Genomic DNA, 296 nt, shown 5'->3' with positions numbered 1-296 from the left:
ATGTGCTCTTTTGGCCATTTGTATATCTTCTTTGGAGAAATATTCATTCCAGTCCTCTCCTCATTTTTAATTCAGTTATCTGCTTTTCTCTGTTGTGTTATTGTTGAGATATGAGAGTTCTTTGTGCATTCTGGATACAAATTTCTTATTAGATATATAATTTGAAAATATTTTGTCTCATTCTATAAGTTGCCTTTTCATTATGTTGATAGTAAACATCTTTAAAAAAATGTTGACACACAAAAGCTTTTAATTTTGATCAAATTCAACATCCATTTTCTTTTTTGTTGCTTGTA

This window comes from Pteropus vampyrus, unplaced genomic scaffold (assembly GCF_000151845.1).
Source record: "Pteropus vampyrus isolate Shadow unplaced genomic scaffold, Pvam_2.0 Scaffold27, whole genome shotgun sequence".
NCBI classification, from domain to species: Eukaryota; Metazoa; Chordata; class Mammalia; order Chiroptera; family Pteropodidae; genus Pteropus; species Pteropus vampyrus.
The sequence above is the reverse complement of the archived record's forward strand: the minus strand, read 5'-3'. Positions refer to the sequence as shown.